At 44.5% G+C, this 21179-nt stretch overlaps 1 protein-coding gene across 5 annotated transcripts in view; it reads right to left on the bottom strand.

The window, feature by feature from the left end:
• The window catches only part of LOC143297121 (uncharacterized), a 145972-nt gene extending 125053 nt beyond the window's left edge, over positions 1-20919 (bottom strand). For 2 of the 5 annotated variants that reach the window (XM_076609297.1, XM_076609311.1), the window contains exon 1: positions 20694-20919. The gene's annotated coding sequence lies outside the window, so the exon portion shown is untranslated. The remainder of the gene's footprint in view (positions 1-20693) is intronic. The other 3 variants (XM_076609319.1, XM_076609327.1, XM_076609304.1) reach the window with 2 other exon arrangements.
• Positions 20920-21179: the final 260 nt, after the last annotated feature.

Raw genomic sequence — 21179 nt, 5'->3', positions numbered from 1 at the left:
AAAGTTGTGCCCTCTGTTGAAGGATTTCAGGACAGTGCACGTGAAACGATACCTGTCCACGTGCATTAAATGTGTCATGTTCTGATCAGCAGAAAACAGCCAGAAAGTTACAGGAAACGAAAACGCATGCGTGGGTGTTAAAGTACGTATGTGGATGGGGGGATTCCCTCACAGATTCATAATGGGCGCATTACAGAAAAAGCGTGTTGTTGAACTACCCTGTGGCAGGAATACGGACGGGTGAATACCGTTTTGCATGTAATGGGGAGAAAAATAACCACAACATTCAGATCACAAATGACGGGCGCAGTAGCTGAGTGGTTAAAGCTTTGGACTTTCAATCTGAGAGTCCCGGGTTCGAATCTCGGTAACGGCGCCTGGTGGGTAAAGGGTGGAGATTTTTCCGATCGCCCAGGTAAACATATGTGCAGACCTCCTTATGCCTGAACCCCCTTCGTGTGAATACGCAAGCAGAAGATCAAATAAGCACGTTAAAGATCCTGCAATCCATGTCAGCGTTCGGTGGGTTATGGAAACAAGAACATACCCTACCCAGCATGCACACCCCCGAAAATGGAGTATGGCTGCCTACATGGCGGCGTAAAAACGGTCATTCACGTAAAAGCACACTCGTGTACATACGAGTGATAGTGGGAGTTGCAGCTCACGGACGAAGAAGAAGAAGATGACGAAAGATAACATAATATTTTCAATATTACATGTGATCGTGATCTTCGTGTATGGGAAACACACCTCGGTGAAAAATGGTACAGGTGAGAAAAGGAAGCTGGTTGGCTGATTGGTCACCCACGCGACTTCTTTGCTACTGCTTTTAAAAATAGCTTCTTCAACGCAAATGTTCACAACAACGTTGCAAAGTACGCAAATCCAGCTGTCGTCCGATCATACAAACAGCCTCTCAAACAGCCTCTCAAACACCACAGTTGTGGTGGAGTTTGTTTCCCTTCACGATCTTGAACGAGGATCAGAGACAGGAATGGTGAGTGATCACATAGGTCCCATCAGCGTTCTGAACACCTTGTTCCGTACTGCTGGGGTTTGGAGTCAGGTTACGATATTGATCACGGATCAAAGGCGACATATGTGTTCGTGTTCAGGTTTACACCCTAGTTCCGCCAGTCACTAAAGGGTCCAGGGGGTCCAGGGGGAAATCTGTCATTCCGTGAACCCGCCCAAACGCCGTCAGGACATGCATGGACTCATAGCACTAGCCGTGTTCTTCTTCTTCTTCTTCGTTCGTGGGCTGCAACTCCCATGTTCACTCGTATGTACACGGGTGGGCTTTTACGTGTACGACTGTTTTTACCCAGCCATACTCCGTTTTCTGGGGTCGCCGTGTTCGATATACTGATTTTATTTGAATGTTCACAATCCAGCTAACACACGGGGCCATTGCAGGGCTGAAAACAATTATCAATCAAATTAAAATCAAAAGTAAAAGTCAAACCAACCCACACCGAAAGAAAGTAGTGGCCACCCACAACAACAGCAGAGTCAAAACCTGAAAAGAAAAAGTATGGCATCTAAAGACCTTCAATCCTCTACACCTTCCTCCCTCCATCAACCCGCTTTCCCCCAACTCACCATTCATCCCCATCCTCTCCTGAACGATGACACTCAACGGAAAATAACAAAGTGTCCACAATCAGCAGTGTGTGTGACGGGACATCAACATTCCCTCCTTCCCTTCCAGGACACCCTGTGCTGTTGACCATCCCGCCCGCTTTATCGCAATGGGATTTGAAAACATTGATAATAAATCCTGACAACAATTGCATACTTATAGTATATAAAACTGCACAAATTTGGTATCTACAACTAAAAACTGCCACTGGACACGCCCGTATTTTCCGGACACTATGATATATATATATATATATAAACTTTTAAAAACTTATCAGGTCTATAGGTAAATGCATGGGATGTTGTGGAAACATACAGGTACAAGAACGGACCACCAGGGCAGGACATGAAAACGGGCGCAATTGCCGAATGGTTAAAGCGTTGCACTTTCAATCTGAGGGTCATTGGTTCGAATCTCGGTGGCGCCTGGTGGGTAAGATCAAATACACACGTTAAACGGAGTATGTCTGCCTACATGGCGGGGTAAATAAACAAAATGGTCATACACGTAAAATGTTAAATGTTACATGTTTGTCTGAGTGTGTAGGTGTGCGTGCCTGAAATCTGATTGAATGACACAGGAAACGAGTGATGAGCGCCCGATGGCAGCCGTCAGTCGGCTCTACCCAGGTAGGCAGCGTGTTGTGTAAATGACTCCGTGTTTGTAAAGCGCTTAGTGCTTGGTCTCCGACCGAGGATAGGCACTATATAAGTATCCATATCAATCAATCAATGAAAACAGAAGACACGACAGAAAGAAAAGGGAGGGGAAAAAAAGACACAACACAGAACGACATTAACCCTCGAAAACGGAGTATAGCTGCCTACGTGGCGGGGTAAAATCGGTCATACACGTAAAAGCCCATTCGTCTACATACGAGTGAACGTGGGAGCTGCAGCCCACGAACAAAGAAGCAGAAGAAGAAAAGAACGACATTAGTTTCAGAAGACCGTTTTCAGCACAGACGGTTCAGTGAGAACACTGAACTCATGACTGAAAGGCCTCCCCTCCCCGTCCACGCCACATCGTCCCCAGGAGAGTGAAAAGACCACGATGTTCCGGGCCTGACTGACCACCATCGGAAAAGAAAACTGATTGTCTCTTTCCGTCTACACTTTGACAGCCTACATCTATAGTCCATGCAGCACCAGAAACGGTTCTCGGCTTGCCGGGAAAAAAAGAAGTATAAATCAATAATATCAACATTATTATAATGATAATAATGATGATAGTGATGATCATTATTATTATCATTATTAACATTGTTGTTGTGGTTGCTGCTGCTGCTGCTGCTGTACACTTCCTCGATCACACTGACGCACAAACACTTGATAGCAGTCTCAACTGTAACTTTTCTGCATGTGAAAAAAATGGGGTGGGGTAAGGATGGAAGACAGGAGGGTAAGAAGGCGAGGGGGCGGGGGGGGGGGGGGTAGCTCTACCAGCTCAAAGAAGGGGAGAAGGGAGAGGTGTGGCATTGCAGCCTTTCCCCTACTCCAACCCTTCAAGGGCTCCGTTCTGAAGCCAGATTGCAGATGAGTATAATTATGGCGGTCTGGGTGGAGGTGGTTGTGTGTGTGTGTGTGTGTGGAGGGGGGGTTCAGGGAAGGAGGGGTGGAGGCAGAGCGGCGCAGGGCCGGCAGAGTGACGTCGAACATCAAGAGGCAGCCTGTCCCTCCAGCTGACCGCCTGGTCGCCCACGCAAAGTGATGTCCCCTTCACCCCGGATTAACCCCTATGTTCATCCACTGCCGGAAAAAAAAGAAAAGAAAAAAGGGTATTGGGGTGGGTGGTGGGTCGGGTGTGGGGGCTCCGCTCGGCCAGAGACAGCACGTCTCTGATCTCCTTTCACTTCTAACCCATGAGAGAGACGGGGTGGGGAGGGCTAAAGGATGAGGGGTATTATCCTGTGGACTTGATACACTAAAGAATGGATTGGGGGGTGGAGGGGGGCGGTACAGACGAGAGTGGAAAGAAAGAATGAGAGAGACATACTGAGAGATAGAGACAGACACAGAGAGACAGATACGCAGACAGACAGAGACAGAGAGACAGAAAAAGACAGAGACTTAAGATTCATTAGCTTACTGTTTATTCGCTTTAGGCTTTGTCCCCTCAAATAGGGGAATCTGAACACATAAACAATTATGAATAATCATGAACATAACTATAGGACACGACACAATCGTTAAGATTACTGACCAGTCATCATATTAAAAACATAATTCTCGCTATTTAGACAAGCAATAGTGTCGATAATATCTGAGCCGAACATACAGCATTCCTCAGTCCATCTGAGTTTTCATCGATAGTGAACAAACTGTACTTCCTCTTCCTTCTTCCATTATTTACATAAAGGACACTTCCCTTCAGAATCCTTAATTTTTCTGCATCTAAACTAAAGAACAATCAAACAAGAATTGCCAGTTCTTGAAAGGATTCCAAGAAATACCAATGTACTTTTAATGAGACATTCAAAACGTTCTGTAGCGATCAAATCTTTCACTTGAATGAACATGCTGATTCCAACCCTCCATCTGCAGTCAGTCCAATGTTGCCGAAAGGCATTTACCCTGACTTAATCGTACTGACTGAAACAGACAAGAGACAGAACTAAAACGAGTGACAAACAGGCAAAGACCGACTGAAACAGAGACAGGATATTGGCGAAACCCCGGTAACATTCAAACCGAGGCAGACTGTAAATGAGCGCAGCCACCTCATGGCGCGATCTCGATCTCCACACACACAACGGGGACCTCGGCTGGCTGGCTCGGAAATAATTGAGAATGATCTAAGATGGGCATGGCTGCGTGTTTTGTGTGCTGTGGGCTGACCAGGGTACCGGGGGGAGGGGCCGGGGGATGGGAGGGGGGCAGGGGAGGGCCAGCAGAACTGAGGAGGGGGAGCCCTCAGTGGCAGTGGCGGCATGGTGAAGGGCACCAAGTGCTGGCTGCTGGACCATCTCCAGGCCTCTGTCATCCTGTACTCCCACTGCTGCCGGCACCGGTTTGAGGGGAGGGGTGGGGGCAGGGGGCGGGGGAGGGGGGCTGGGAGAGAAGGGGGATAGCTGCGATGTATGTATATAGATAGATAGATAGATAGATGTATATATGTGTGTGTGTGTGTGTGTGTGTGTGTGTGTGTGTGTGTGTGTGTGTGTGTGTCCGAAGGTAAATATACGTGTGTTTCTTTGTGTTTGTGTGTCTACGTGTTAAGAGGAGGGGGTGAGGTTGAGGTGCGTCGTGTGTATGTGAGTGTGTGTGCGTGCGTATACAGCGTGCATCTGCTGGGTCGACAGACATCAATATAGGGTCAAAAGAGAAAACAGAACACCAATTCTCATTGATCAGTTTCGGGGAGGGGGGGGGGGAGCCGTCTCAAGAGTCAGCCACGTTGAATGAAGCCTTTCCCAGCCAGGGCCTGACCACCCTGTGTACGTCTGGGAGTCCCCGGGTGCCGCGCGCAGTTTGTTCACGTCCCTCGTTCCCGTGGGAACCTGTGTGCCTCCGTCAACATGGAGGGGTGGGGGTGGGGGTAGGAGACAGGACTGGACTGGCAGGGCACAGGCTGGGAGAAGGGGCCGGGGTGTGTGGGGGGTGGGGGAGGGGGGTGATGTGGGGGGAGGTGGAGGTGAGCGGCACCTGTGTATTGATTGATGTTTCCTGTCAGCATTCCCCCCGCCCTTTTCTCATTTCCCCACGGGCTGTTGATTTGACGACTGCAGCGCGAGGGACACACACACACACACACACACACACACACACACACACGCCACAAAAAACTGACCCCTTGCTTTCGGTTTATCAACAAAAGGACATTTATTTTGTCACCGGAAATGGGATTTTCCCCTCCTCTGTCGTTCATCAAGGCGAGGTTATGCATGTAACAGATAAAAATCTCTCTCTCTCTCTCTCTCTCTCTCTCTCTCTCTTCAAGACTGGCTGTAAAAAAAAAAAAAAAAAGGCGCGCTAATGCTAATCAATTATCCACGAGTGTGTCTCGTCTGACAGGTAGTTGTCAGCTCTGCACAGGGAAACCGGGGCCTGGGAGGTCAGCTACCAAAGGGTTCCGGACGCTGTTGCCTACATCATCGTCATCATCATCATCATAATCATCATCGCAATGTATAGTCATAACTGTTGGCACACCATCATAACTGGAGGTATCAGCGCTTCCGATAGCATCAGAAATGACTTTCCTAGGACGCTTTGTTTAAAAGACATGGGAGCAGAGGCGGGGGTTGGGTTTGGGGGGGGGGGGGGGTATAGAGGGGAGTAGAAGGGGCGGGGTTGAACCCTTCAAAGACAACCGAGGGCCATCAGAATCATCACTGTGTGAGAGAGACATTTCATTGTGGCTGGTATCACTCGCGTTTCGTCTGCTGTGGACGGGTCCATTCTGCTATACTACAGGTCCGCTATGCTACAGGTCCGCTATACCACAGGTCCGCTATACTACAGGTCCGCTATGCTACAGGTCCGCTATGCCACAGGTCCGTTATGCCACAGGTCCGCTATGCCACAGGTCTGCTATGCCACAGGTCCGCTATGCCACATGTTCGTTATGCCACATGTCCACCATGCCACAGGTCCGCTATGCCATATGTCCGTTACGCCACATGTCCGCTATGCCACAGGTCCGCTATGCCACAGGTCCGCTATGCTACAGGTCCGCTATGCCACATGTCCGCTATGCTACATGTCCCCTATGCTACAGGTCCGCTATGTCACATGTCCGCTATGCTACAGGTCCGCTATGCCACATGTCCGATATGCAAAATGTCCACTATGCTACATGTCCGCTATGGTACAGGTCCGCTATGCCACATGTCCGCTATGCTACAGGTCCGCTATGCTATGCTACATGTCCGCTATGCTATGCTACATGTCCGCTATGCTACAGGTCCGCTATGCCACAGGTCCGCTTTGCTACAGATCCGCTATGCCATATGTCCGCTATGCTACAGGCCCTTATGCTACAGGTCCGCTATGCTACATTTCCGCTATGCCACATGTCCGCTATGCTACAGCTCTGCTATGCCATATGTCCGCTATACTACAGGTCCGCTATGCCATATGTCCGCAAAACTACAGGTCCGTTATGCCATATGTCCGCTATGATACAGGTCCGCTATGCCACATGTCCGCTATGCTACAGGTCCGCTATGCCACAGGCCCGTTATGCCATATGTCCGTTATGCCATATATCCGCTATGCCACATGTCCGTTATGCCATATGTCCGCAATGCCACATGTCCGCTATGCCACATATCCGCTATGCCATATGTCCGCTATGCCACATGTCCGTTATGCCATATGTCCGCTATGCCACATGTCCGCTATGCCACATGTCCGCTATGCCACATGTCCGCTATGCCATATGTCCGCTATGCCACATGTCCGCTATGCCACATGTCCGCTATGCCACATGTCAGCTATGCCACATGTCCGTTATGCCATAGGTCCGCTATGCCACATGTCCGCTATGCCATATGTCCGCTATGCCACATGTCCGCTATGCCACATGTCAGCTATGCCACATGTCCGTTATGCCATAGGTCCGCTATGCCACAGGTCCGCTATGCCATGTAAGTCCTAATCGTGTGAATGCGCATTTGTTAATCGTGAGGCTCTTAAGGGAAGATGGGCGCAGACCCATAAAACTAGGACACACAGAAACTGACACATACAGCTGAACATTGAGAACTCAACAGCTGACACAAGAATACATGATTAATATAGAAACAGCTTATCGCGGATAACAAAATAAAGACTGAAGCATGTAAAAGCACCAAAAATGTAACTTGGCCACTTTTGCAACTATTGCCTCGTCGGACGATCGAAATTCTAACCGTTAAGTAGTTGTATTATGAACAGATATCAAACTGCCAGGAGACCCCAGCCCAGGATAAAGCTGAACGCTTCTATAACTAAGTTCATCAAATTTGTTAAATGCATATGTGAAAAACCTAATTCTAGCAAACACATAATGCTTGAATGTCGGAGCCTAAAATCGTTTTTTACCAAACTTCTCGGAAGGTTCATGTGAATGTATTTTTTTGACAATTTCAAGATTTTTTTTTTTTATTGTAGGTTTACTGTGTAGTCCAATGGGACATTAAATTCTGTTACTGACAATATGCTTATGTCTTTTTTTCCAACGTTCCGTCTCTCTCTATCCCCCCTCCACACACACACACACACACACACACACACACACACACACACACACACACACACACACACACACACAGGGAAGGACAGGAAAAGGACGAGAAAGACGACAGAAAACGGAAGACAACATAAATAACAGAAAGAAGACAGATAAGGCTCAGGGAAAAAAACATTAAATGGAATATCTCTAACTCAGTTAAAAAACAACAACAACAACACATTAAACGGAATATCACTAACTCAGGAACAAAACATTAAATGGACTTTCACTAACTCAGGAACAAGACATCAAATAGAATCTCACTAACTCAGGAACAAGACATTAGATGGAATATCACTAACTCAGGAACAGGACATTAGATGGAATCTCACTAACTCAGGAACAAGACATTAGATGGAATATCACTAACTCAGGAACAAGACATTAGATGGAATATCACTAACTCAGGAACAAGACATTAGATGGAATATCACTAACTCAGGAACAAGACATTAGATGGAATATCACTAACTCAGGAACAAGACATTAGATGGAATATCACTAACTCAGGAACAGGACATTAGATGGACTATCACTAACTCAGGAAGAAGACATTAGATGGAATATCACTAACTCTGGAACAAGACATTGGATGGAATATCACTAACTCAGGAACAAGACATTGGATGGAATATCACTAACTCTGGAACAAGACATTGGATGGAATATCACTAACTCTGGAACAAGACATTGGATGGAATATCACTAACTCTGGAACAAGACATTAGATGGAATATCACTAACTCTGGAACAAGACATTGGATGGAATATCACTAACTCTGGAACAAGACATTGGATGGAATATCACTAACTCTGGAACAAGACATTGGATGGAATATCACTAACTCAGATGGTGCAAAAAGTGGAGACACGCTTTACGTCACAACAGAATGTGTAGTATGTTAAAAGTGAAGACAGGGCGTCTACAGGACGTCCCCAGTGAATCCGAAGTTCTTTTGTGTTGCGTACAGTATCAACAACTGCTGACAGACAAAAAAAAAAAAAGTATTGTGTAATATCCGTGGAATAACGTATCTAAAGCAGTATACGTGGTTTGCACCCGCTGCATGCGAAACTTCACTCGCCGTTTCAAGAAAACAAATATTTTGTTAGTGAAAACGCTCCAACAGTTTGATGGGCCTTCTGCACAAGGTCCAGGTCTCACGTCCACAAAGGAGGCTGGTGAGAACAACTGTTTCGTAGACCTTGAGTTTGGAGGACGCTTACTGGGTGACTTACAGTAATACCAAAATTAATACTCGGTCAGTAAATCAAAAGCAATACTTTATCCCTAAAATCAGTACGAAACACTTCATCACTACAGCCAGTAACAAAACACTTCATGACTAAAACCAGTACCCATACTTCATCACTAAATCCAATACCAATAATTTTCACTAAAACCAGTACCAACTACTTTGTCACCAAAACTAAAACCATTTACTTAACCACTGGCAGTAAAACCAATACCAAATACTTTACCAATAAAACCAGTGCCAAATACTTTGCCAGTAAAAGTAAAACCAAATACTTTGTCACTAAAACAAATGCCAAATACTTTGCCAAGTAAAAGTATTACCAAATACTTTGTCAGTGAAATCAGTATTAAATACTTGGACACTAAAACCAGTGAAGCCAATACCCAACACGTTACTAGTGAAACCCAAACACTTTTCCAGTGCACTCGCGCCCTTCCCCCCTCTTTTCTTTTCATACGCTTTCCTCCTCAAGACAACCACCACCACCACCACCACTACCACCCCAACCATCAACATCCCCTTCCATCCCCACCCCGCCACCCCAACCCAAAACGTCGGACAATCTGCCCTAAAAGGGGGCCGCGGGAATCAAAGGGCTGGGCCATCTTCACCACACACTGCCCACGCCCGGCGCGCCGGGAGAAACATACGGTCGCAGTGTACAATTTGCCGCGCTGGGCGAAGCGAAGGGAAAAGGCGTCCATTGTGACGGGCAAGTTGTCTGTGGAGCAAACACACCTCTGATAGAAACCCGCGTCCCTCGAGATCCGCCCCTCTGCCCCTTTCCCCCTCACCCACCCACAACTTGTGTGCCCCTTCCTCACCTCCCACCCTCCTACCCACCACTCTCGCATTTTCTTTCTCACATTTCAACATCTTCTGATCCACAACCCACCCACCCATACCAACTCCCACACCTTTTTGTGCGAAAAAGAAAATGACAAGGGGGGAAAACATCATTCGGGCCGATCGATGTTGAGCATGGCCATCAGTATGTTTGTGTGTGTGTGGAGGGGTGGGAGGGGATGGATGTGTGTGTGTGTGTGTGTGTGTGTGTGTGTGTGTGTGTGTGTGTGTGTGTGTGCGCGCGCGCGCGCGTATCGGTATGAGTTGTTTTCTGGGTACCAGTCTTTCGGATAAGACGATAAACCTGTGTGCAGAATGCACTCAGCGCGTGTTAAAGAACTCACGGCAACAAAAGAGATGTCCATGGCAAATTCTGTAGAAAACCCTGTCTTGACAGTGTTTGTATTTGTATTGTATTTGTATTTCTTTATATCACAACACATTTCTCTATGTGAAATTCGGGCTGCTGTCCCCAGGGAGAGCGCGTCGCTACACTGCAGCGCCACCCATTTTTGTGTATTTTTTCCTGCATGCAATTTTATTTATTTTTCCTATCGAAGTGGATTTTTCTACAGAATTTTGCCAGGAACAACCCTTATGTTTCCGTGTGCTCTTTTATGTGCGCTAAGTGCATACTGCACACGGGACCTCAGTTTATCGTCTCATCTGAATGACTAGCGTCCAGACCACCACTCAAGGTCTAGTGGAGGGGGAGAAAATATCGGCGGCTGAGCCGTGATTCGAACCAGCGCGCTCAGATTCTCTCGCTTCCTAGGCAGACGCGTTACCTCTAGGCCATCACTCACATAGCACAGAGAGAGAGGGGGGAGGGAAAGAGTGGGAGAGAGAGAGAAGAAGAAGAAACAAAAAATGGGTGGCGATGGGGGGAGGGAGGGGTTTTAAGAAAGAGTGGTCATGAATGATTTATGTGATTTGTAATATTTTCTTTCATGTAAAGCGCCCTGAGCTTTTAGAGAGAAAGGGCGTTATACAAATGTACATTATCATTATTATTATTGCTGAACAACGTGACTGTTTTAATACACGAATGTTTCAATATACGATTGCTTTATGGATAACAGATACGTGCTTTGACAGACGTATTCTGTGACAGACGACTGCCTTAAATGACCGACTGTTTTGTTTGTTCGGTTGGTTTGTTGTTTTTAATGTTTACTTCCGTAGACGATTGTTGTAATAGACGACTGCCGTAACAATTACTAAGCCCTGAACAACTTGTGGCCAGAAGAATAAAGGGACAGCCGGATGGAGAGACCCAACTGTGCCGCGTGCTCACAGTGGAACCACGACCCTGAAACTGTCGCTCCAAGAAACATGTGAACGTGAAATCTGTTGCTGATGAGCTCAGAAGACAAAGTCGACAACGAAAAAGAAAGACAAGAACAAGGACAGGAACAAGAAAAACAACAACTAGATCAGGAACAATAAGAAACATAAGAACGAGAACAACGAAAAGAACACAGCAACAAGATCGAAGAAAAAGACTGAAAAGCAAAAAAAGACAAAAAGACAAGAAGCAAGTTTAAGAAGAATGAGAAAACGAGGACTTCATTGTGCAGAAGAGTTTGGTTGTTGTTTTCTTCTCTGTTCTATGATGCCAAATATGAATTTATCTTTATTTCATTGCACAGTGGGCATGCATTGTCGTCAGTTCTAAATTACCATTCCTACCACTCAAATATCGACCAGATATTCACTTATTTGCCTTTTTGTTTATTTCATTTATTTGTTTGTTTGTGTCTGTTCTCTTTGTTTTTCGGCGCCCAACAGTGATTTCCTGTTATTACCAGTGTGTGTGTGTGTGGTGTGTGTGTGTGTGTGCGCGCGCGCGCCTCTGTGTGTGTGTGTGTGTGTGTGTGTGTGTGTGTGTGTGTGCGTGTGTGTGTGTTTGTGTGTGTGTGTGTGTTTCGCCGGCCGTCTAAATGGTCTGTTTTCTGTTCAGGGTGTAACCCATTTTGATCAAGGGACCTGAAAATTAGCGGTTATAGACAGCCTTCAGTTTGGAGCGTATGTGGGCTGGGGATGGGGGATGAGGTTGGAGGATGAGAATGAGGACGGAGGATGAGGATGGGGAGTGTGAATGAGGATGGGGGCTGTGGATGTAGGATTGGGGGGGGGGGAGACGCAGAAGAGAAAGGGAGAGACAGGGGGTGGGAGGGGGGGGAGGTCAGAGAGCCCCCAAACAAAGATAGAGGGAAGAGAGATGGAGACAGGAAATATGGTGAGGATGCAGAGAAAACACCGAGTAAGAAAAAGCAGAGAGACAGAGAGTGAAGTGTACACAGAGAGAGACAGAGTGAGTATCGTAAAAAAGAAAAAAAAGATAGATTCATCTGAGCAAGTACGCAAAGGCAGGATTTCTAAACCAAAAGAAACGTTACAGATGTGTGTGTGTGTGTGTGTGTGTGTGTGTGTGTGTGTGTGTGTGTGTGTGTGTCCCTTCAGGACGAAGCTTTTTGTTTGTCGTATCGTAATGTCGATCTGTCTCCCACTGTCTAGAGCAATCCAAAACTCGCTCCCTCTCTCCTCCAATGCCACATTCTCTGGGGTCCATTATTTCCCCATTTTATTTATTTTATTCTTCATGTCAAGCCCTGCTCTTTGTTTCGTTAAAAAAAACAAAACTTTTTTTCCTTCTTGTTTCGGGGGGGGGGGGGGGGGGGGGGGGCTAATGGGTCTTTTTCTTTTGCTTGACGTTTCACATCTTTAAAAGCCTCACTCACTTTTGCATGTGAGTTTCTTTACTCCTGTGGATTTTTTTAAATCTAGAAACGCATTCATCTGATGGACCACTTCAGTATGTGAAAAAAACCATTTGACTTTTGGAATCCAAAGAAGGTTCTTTTTATCTTTCGTTTTCTTTCATATTTGACATCCAAAACTGTACTTGTCTATAAGCAGAATGGATCTTTGTACTGTGTATGTAGGTACCCATATACATGTGTGCGTTAAGAAAGAAGAGGGGTGGGGATGGGGGGGGGGGTGAATAACCAGAGGAGGCGGGAAAGACAGACGAGTGACAGTGACAAAAGGAGAGACTTGAACCATATTTTCGTTCTGTTTTTCTTTTCTCTCAAATCATAAAGTTCAACAATGGCAAAATCATTGGCCGTCAAGCTGGACGTGAAACCGCCTTTCAAAAAGATCTTGCATGACCGGTGGTTTCTGAAGTAAAGGAATCTGTAGATGTGCTATAATTCTTTTCTTTCTGGTGTCTCCTTCAGCCATGTTTCAGGGTTAGAACACACGGACACTTGTTGTTTCAGGGTTAGAACAGAGGGACACTTGTTGTTTCAGGGTTAGCACTGAGGGACACTTGTTGTTTCAGGGTTAGCACTGAGGGACACTTGTTGTTTCAGGGTTAGCACTGAGGGACACTTGTTGTTTCAGGGTTAGCACAGAGGGATATCTGTTGCTTCATGGTAAGAACACAGGGACATTTGTTGTTTCAGGGTTAGAACAGAGGGACATTTGTTGTTTCAGGGTTAGAACAGATGGATACTTGCTGTTTCGGGGTTAGCACAGAAGGACATTTGTTGTTTCAGGTTTACCACAGAGGGACACTTGTTGTTTCGGGGTTAGCACTGAGGGACACTTGTTGTTTCAGGGTTAGAACAGAGGGACACTTGTTGTTTCAGGGTTAGCACAGAGGGACACTTGTTGTTTCAGGGTTAGAACAGAGAGACACTTGTTATATCAGGGTTAGCACTGAGGGACACTTGTTGTTTCAGGGTTAGAACAGAGGGACACTTGTTGTTTGAGGGTTAGAACAGAGAGACACTTGTTGTTTCGGGGTTAGCACTGAGGCACACTTGTTGTTTGAGGATTAGCACAGAGGGATATTTGTTGCTTCATGGTAAGAACACAGGGACAGTTGTTTCAGGGTTAGAACAGAGGGACATTTGTTGTTTCAGGGTTAGAACAGAGGGACATTTGTTGTTTCAGGGTTAGAACAGAGGGACATTTGTTGTTTCAGGGTTAGAACAGAGGGATATTTGTTGCTTCATGGTAAGAACACAGGGACACTTGTTTCAGGGTTAGAACAGAGGGACATTTGTTGTTTCAGGGTTAGAACACAGGGACATTTGTTGTTTCATGGTTAGAATAGAGGGACACTTGTTATTTCAGGGTTAGAACAGAGGGACACTTGTTGTTTCAGGGTTAGCACTGAGGGACACTTGTTGTTTCAGGGTTAGAACAGAGGGACACTTGTTGTTTGAGGGTTAGAACAGAGAGACACTTGTTGTTTCGGGGTTAGCACTGAGGCACACTTGTTGTTTGAGGGTTAGTACAGAGGGATATTTGTTGCTTCATGGTAAGAACACAGGGACACTTGTTTCAGGGTTAGAACAGAGGGACATTTGTTGTTTCAGGGTTAGAACAGAGGGACATTTGTTGTTTCAGGGTTAGAACACAGGGACATTTGTTGTTTCAGGGTTAGAACACAGGGACATTTGTTGTTTCAGGGTTAGAATAGAGGGACATTTGTTGTTTCAGGGTTAGAACACAGGGACATTTGTTGTTTCAGGGTTAGAACACAGGGACATTTGTTGTTTCATGGTTAGAATAGAGGGACATTTGTTGTTTCAGGGTTAGAATAGAGGGACATTTGTTGTTTCAGGGTTAGAACAGAGGGACACTTGTGATTTCAGGGTTACCACAGAGGGACATTTGTTGTTTCAGGGTTAGAACACAGGGACACTTGTTGTTTCAGGGTTAGAACAGAGAGACACTTGTTATTTCAGGGTTAGCACTGAGGGACACTTGATATTTCAGGGTTAGCACAGAGGGACACTTGTTGTTTCAGGGTTAGAACACAGGGACATTTGTTGTTTCAGGGTTAGAACAGATGGATACTTGTTGTTTCGGGGTTAGCACTGAGGGACATTTGTTCTTTCAGGGTTAGAACACAGGGACACTTGTTATTTCAGGGTTAGCACAGAGGGACATTTGTTGTTTCAGTGTTAGAACAGAGGGACACTTGTTGTTTCGGGGATAGTACAGAGGGACACTTGTTGTTTCGGGGATAGTACAGAGGGACACTTGTTGTTTCAGGGTTGGCACAGAGGAACGCGGGCACCAAGTGGTTACAATGCTGGACGTACAGCCCAAACCAGGGCTCCGTCACACCACTCTGTCCAATGCCGGTAGCATGTAGTGGATCAAGAGGCACATTGCTATTCCAAAGCTGCTATTGCCTCAATCCACGCTGAAGAAGAAGAAGATAAAGGTAGAAAGAGGAAGAAGAACAATTACAATTAGAACAAGATGAACGCTGAAGGAGAAGAAGAAAGAGGTAAAAAGAAGAAGAAGAAGAACAATTAGAACAAGGTAAACGCTGAAGAAGAAGAAGAAGAAAAACAAGAATAACAATTAGAACAAGGTAAACGCTGAAGAAGAAGAAGAAGAAAAAAAAGAATAACAATTAGAACAAGGTAAACGCTGAAGAAGAAGAAGAAGAAGAAGAAGAAAACAGAGGTGAAAAGAAGAACAACAATAACAATTAGAACAAGATGAACACTGAAGAAGAAGAAGACGAAGAAGAAGAAAATAGAGGTAAAAAGAAGAAGAAGAACAATAACAATTAGAACAAGATGAACACTGAAGAAGAAGAAGACGAAGAAGAAGAAAATAGAGGTAAAAAGAAGAAGAAGAACAATAACAATTAGAACAAGACAAAGAAGAAGACCGAGATTGGGGTCAGAAGACGACAACGACGAAGAAGAAGAAGCGATGACTTTGTCCTCCCCGGCTCACATGAAAGAGAAAGTGTCACGACGACCTGGCTGCCACAGGGCACACAAGGTGTATGTACAGGTCGCCACGGCAACCCACCAGCAGGACTTTCCTACCTTCACCTGTCAACCACAGGTATCTACCGCACCTTCCTACCTTTAATTGTTTACCATAGATCCTTTTAATTGTTTACCATAAATGGGATCTGTAGTACCTACCTACCTTTAATTGTTGACCACATCAGGGATCTGTAGTACCTACCTACCTTTAATTGTTGACCACATCAGGGATCTGTAGTACCTACCTACCTTTAATTGTTGACCACATCAGGGATCTGTAGTACCTACGTACCTTTAATTGTTGACCACATCAGGGATCTATAGTACCTACCTACCTTGAATTGTTGACCACATCAGGGATCTATAGTACCTACCTACCAACCTTTCTTGACCACATCAGGATTCTATAGTACCTTCCTATCTCCAATAGTCAACCACACTGGCGATCTTTTGTATCTTCCTATCTTTTTCTAAGCGCGTTGGGTTACGCTGCTGGTCAGGCATCTGCTTGGCAGATGTGGTGTAGCGTATATGGATTTGACCGAACGCAGTGACGCCTCCTTGAGCTACTGATACTGATACTGATACTAACAGTCAACTACATCAGATATCTATAGAACCTTCTTACCTTCCATAGTCAACCACATAGGAATCTGTGGTAGCTTCCGACCCTCAACTGTGAACCACACCAGGCATATAATATAGAAGTCTCATATTTTCAATAGTAAGCCACTTCAGGAATCCTAATTTCCGTTGTAAACCATAACAGATATCTTGTCCCTTTCTTCCTTCATCTTAAACCATACCAGGGGTCTGTAGTTCTTTCTTACCTTCAACTGTAAGTAACTCCAAGGATCTATAGTTCCTTCTTACGTTCAAATATAAATCACACCAGGGATTCACAGTACCATTAACTCACTCGGGACGACAAGTTTTCTCCCTTGCTTTTCCCCACCGACGGCCCATTTGTAAGAGTTTGGGAAAACAAATTACAAAAAATACAAAATACAGAGTAAGAAAATGAAACTTTGAGAACTGTTTTTCCCCTCGTCCGGAGAGTGTTAAAACAGAGTTTTGACACACTGAAAACTTTGTTGCCGGGGACTAGGGCAAAAACTAACTAAAGAAATAATCGTCAAAACGCTAATACGGAAATCCATATGATACAGGAGTATCCCCCGCCCATGGAATCTATGGTGCCTTCGCAACCAACTATCAACCACATCAAGGAGCTTGTATATTCGTTACTTCAAATGTGTTGCATATTAGAAATTTGATAACTCCGTAACTTCAAACGTAAAGCACATCAGATGTTAATAATCTGGTGCTGATACTGGACCACAACGTAGTTACGTTTTGTAATAATGATGATAACAATATGAATATGGCGTTTCGTGCTCATGAACATAAACGTATAAAGATTATGTGATCAAACGTGCCATACATATATAGAATTATATAACCATAACAGGAAATATCCGTGGTTTTTCTGTTGTTGTACTCTGAAACGATCTAAACTGCAAAATTCCGTGTGTGTGTGTGTGTGTGTGTTTGACATATACATCAAGCGACTAAGGGGTGCGGGCGCAAACAAGTTCTGTGGATCACATTATGTGTGAAAGTGAGTTCTAAAGACTTGGTCACGCTCAAAGTGTGAGGCCTGTGAGATGACTGGAAGCAAAACGCTAACCATTCCGTCGATTCTGACCATATATTTAAAACCCACAGCGATATTATGTTTTATTTCATGCATGATAAAAGGGACTGTATGAAGGGGAAAAGGTTTGAATGTAGGTGAATATCAAACCGCGATGTGCGAGATGAAATATTGGGACGCGTCAAAACGCTGCATGAAGTGTTTCTCCATTCCCAAAAGGCATACCGTGCTCCACCTTTTTTCACCACTTTTTTCTGACAGATCAACCCATACATACCGAGTCTGTTTGTAAAGAAAACGATGTACACACACCGTGGTGCTGTCTTCTGATGTTAACTGAAAGGAAGGCTTCGTGGTGCTCGTGTTGACGACGGGGAAACTCAGGGGACAATCGTGTCAATACCGCCAGAAGAGTGAACGACCAAAGAGGTTTTTTCTCCTTTTTTTCAGTACAATGCACAATACATCATTATTTATCCAACTGGAAATGATATGTGTATTGAAGTGTTTAAAACACAGCAATGTTATGTTGTTTCTACTTCCAAGATAAGGATTGTATGAGGGGAGGAGGGCAAAGATGAGAGAGGGGGCCGGATGGAAGCGGAGTAGCCAGCTGCACTTCGCTCTCATCAATTCTTCCAGAAAATCAAATAATGAATACGGTTGTGAACCTTTGAACATCAATAGCAGACAATAGCAGGCAAAGGGATCCAAGAATACTGATCAACCACAAACCCATCTCTGTTCATCCAGGCTTCATATTTCTAGCCTTTTTGTGATTCACTAGAGGATAACGAAAACTGCCCGAAACTAGCAATATAAGGCTGAAGTAAAGCGCACAAAATGTTTGCAATCATTAGAATAAAGGTTTCAGTATACATTTCGTGCGCATTCCTCGATTGAAACGTGTCATTTCAATTGTGTTACCCATACTTTACAAGTTTAAAGTCCAGTTCATTTCAGCTCAGAAAATTAATAGAAAATTTATCTTGAAATTAATAATATCCAAGATACAGAAAATAACTGCCCAGTAAATCCAAAATTAGTCAAGCTATTATGCAGAACAGAAAGTTGTCACGGCAAAATCACAATAAATCGTATGTTTTTTTGTTGTTTGTTTTTGGGGTTGTTTTTGTTTTTGTTGTTTTTGTTGTTGTTGGTTGTTTGGTTGGTTGGTTGTTTTTGGTTTTTTTGGGTTTTTTGTTGGTTTGTTTTTTGTTGTTTTTTTGTTTGTTTTATTTTGTTTTTGTTTTGTTTTGTTTTTTGCTTTTTTTTGCTTTTTTTTGTACTTCAATACTATTTTCAAGTAACATATTAATAATGATTTATAACAAAGAACGTAACGGTGTCAAAAATGTATTGTGGTAAAGTTCTGAAAAGTACTGCTGTTAAAGAACAGCATACTTCACCAGCCGTTCCCGTGCTTATCCAATACGTCATAGGGTTTGGTTTTTTGTTCTTGTTGTTTTTGTTTTTTTTAAAGAATGGTTTGTGACTTTTATGGAGTCACTGGTTCAGTACACCTCTTCTCAGCTGCTCATCTTCCTGTTCTTTTCGATTCCACGTGAAGGAACAAGGTAAAAAGCAGGTCAACATTTTGGAGTCAGAAAAAAACGGAACAGTCTATCTCAGCTGTCACTAAAGAAGTCTGACTGTTGATTTCAAAGAATGCAAAACTGATCTTGAGTCAACGCTGTTTAACAAAACCAAAAAAAAACAACAACAAAAAAAAACCCCAAAAAACCAAAACACTCACACACAAAATGTGAAAATGTTAAATGATAAGTTCTAGGAGGCCAACTATAAATCTTATATTTCTATAAAACTGTAATAAAGGACTCCTACTTGACAGTCCTGATCGAAAACCCGGTCTGTTCATCGGAATGGCGTGTATGTGTGCCTGCGCGGGCGCATATGTGTGTGGGGATAGGGGGGCGGGGTGTGTGTGTTTTTTGTTTTTGTTTTTTGGTTTTTTTTTTGTTGTTGTTGTTGTTGTTGTTGTGTGTGTGTGTGTGTGTGTGTGTGTGTGTGTGAAATTTCCGGTCAGTGATAAGCATTTATTTCTACTTCGTAAATGCCAAAGCAAAATGCTGCATATTGTAGGAATTCTTCCGAGGTGCACACGGGGGCCGCGAGAGACAGAGGGCTACAAAGACAGACACAAACAAGGAACAGGAAGACGAGGGCAAAAACCAGGCTTGTGGGCAGAAAGATGATGATGTCATGAAAAAAACTCTATAAAAAGAGAGAGAGAACATCCGAGAGAGACGCCAAGCAAAATTAGGACCTTCTGTATCCCTCTCTGCCCTCATCAAATCCGCTTCAATAAATAAACAAATAAATAAACAAAGACATACGACTGATGAAGGCTGGATGTTCGAAGGCTATGATTAAGAAACGTGATACTCTCTCTCTCTCTCTCTCTCTCTCTCTCTCTCTCTCTCACACACACACACACACACACACACACACTACATGCGCGTGCGCGCACAAATGAACAATGAATTCAATTCCTTTCACCCTAAGACAGCAACATGTTTTAGACGATTTGTTAAAATTGTGTCGGCGCTATATTGTATGTCCATTTGAAAGATGACATCAGCCGGCAAACGTTCGTTGCACACTGACTTTGATGACCAAAACTTTGAGTCAAGGAGAGGCGGGGGAAATGATAAGAGGGTAAAAAGCATAAAGACAAGTGTATGGTAAAAAGCAATACTGATAACAATGATGATGATGATCACACACACACACACACACACACACACACCTTAACGGTTCCATGACATTTTAAGTCGAGTCGAGTCACACGCACACGTCTGAGAGAGAGCACTGATCTCAAGAAACGCACATGAACAAAACAAAACAAAATATGCAACAGACGGCACAGACCAAAAACATCAGCCAGTAAGCTTTCAGCAAATTTCTCAAACGATTTCTGCACAGTTAAGGCAAACTGGTGTTGAGATTTCAAACAGGTGGATGTTTAAACCAAAAAGGTGCACAAAAAAAATATTTTAAAAAAGAACGAAATCTTTTTTGTGGAGTTATTTATCGGAAAAAGGAAAACTGTTTTACACGCGCACGAGCGCCAAGTAACAAATTTCTGTGGTACAGATGAAAATAGAGAAAACCACTCTCCAAACTTCTAAACACTTTTCCTGAACATCATGAAGAACACAGACATTAAAAAAATAAGATAAAAAAACCCCACTCTTCAACAAATTAGAAAGAAAAAGAAAAAAAGGGCGAACCTGAGTGGTGAAGTCCCAATAGTATTTGTTCAAGTCTCTGGCGTCCTGTCCGCGTCGATCTCTATACCCGTCCTTTGTGTTTTTAACGCAGTCCAGCCCTAGTCTTCAAGTGTAAATCGTCGGGTCGGCGACTTTCGTTTTTTATCGTGCCTCTCGTCAGTCCCGCCTCGTTCCCTGACGTTGCTCACAGAGCGAGCCACTGGCAGCAACAGCGTGAGCACAGCGAGCGGCAGGGAAGTCTGGCGTGGCTTTTATCATGGGATGGGTTGTGGAGAACCCCTCGTGCCCATCCTTCCTCCCGCCCCCAGCCCCCCCCCCCCCCCCCCCCTTTCCCCAACCCCCTTCTCCTGCACCACCACCTCCTCCCCTCCTCACCACACCCTCTCCTTTCACAAACAGTCAATCATTCCCTCACCCAGGCTTGTTGCGGAGCTGTGAAGGAGGGAAGGGAGAGGCGATATTACATGTCAGAAAACAACGCTTGCG

The sequence above is a fragment of the Babylonia areolata genome, chromosome 2 (assembly GCF_041734735.1).
Source record: "Babylonia areolata isolate BAREFJ2019XMU chromosome 2, ASM4173473v1, whole genome shotgun sequence".
NCBI classification, from domain to species: domain Eukaryota; kingdom Metazoa; phylum Mollusca; class Gastropoda; order Neogastropoda; family Buccinidae; genus Babylonia; species Babylonia areolata.
The sequence above is the reverse complement of the archived record's forward strand: the minus strand, read 5'-3'. Positions and strand labels throughout refer to the sequence as shown.